This window comes from Sapajus apella, unplaced genomic scaffold (assembly GCF_009761245.1).
Source record: "Sapajus apella isolate SASKATOON/1434 unplaced genomic scaffold, GSC_monkey_1.0 scaffold96, whole genome shotgun sequence".
Taxonomy (NCBI): domain Eukaryota; kingdom Metazoa; phylum Chordata; class Mammalia; order Primates; family Cebidae; genus Sapajus; species Sapajus apella.
In genome coordinates this window covers 825,717-826,335 of record NW_022437036.1, presented here as the reverse complement: position 1 = coordinate 826,335, position 619 = coordinate 825,717, and the positions used below count along the sequence as shown (strand labels likewise).

The following is a 619-nucleotide window of genomic DNA, read 5'->3' as shown; positions in this document are numbered from 1 at the left end:
CTGCCCCTCCCCCTCTGGGCACACGGGCATCTCACCACGCTGGCTCGCCTCTGGATGAGAGCTCCCTGCCCCCCACCCTCCAGCCGTGCCGGGTCCTCTCTGGTTATAATCTTTTCTTCTAATTCCCAAATACATTCGACATGTCTGGAGATATTTTTTCTCTGATCTATTTTTTTTCGGGGGGTTGACAGAATCTCCTCGAGGCGAAGATGCTGAGAACAGTGTTGAAATGACAGGAGGGACTGACTTAGTTGACAAGGCAGTGGCAGCGACTGAGGATGGACTGCAGTGCTGAAACTGCTGCCCAGCAGCGTCGCGCTGCAGAGGAATCCTTCACGAAAAGAGGGGTGAATCCATGTGACAAGCCTCGTTCTCACCTTACCATAAGAAATCGCCACATCCACCTCGGCCTTCAGCAGCAAGGCGGGACCCTCCACCAGCACCGACCACAACTCGCTGAAGGCTCAGATGACTGTTAGTATTTTTTAGCAATTAAGTATTTGTAAATGGAGGAATGTACACTTTTTCAGACATAATGCTACAGCACACTTAGTAGGCTACACCATGGTGTAAACAACACTTTTTTTTTTTTTTGAGATGGAGTCTCGCTCTGTTGCCC

The 619-nt window shown here is 50.1% G+C and overlaps 1 protein-coding gene across 1 annotated transcript in view; it reads right to left on the bottom strand.

Moving 5' to 3' along the window:
• KCNQ2 (potassium voltage-gated channel subfamily Q member 2) overlaps nucleotides 1-619 on the bottom strand; it is a 70,338-nt gene that overhangs the window by 33,595 nt on the left and 36,124 nt on the right.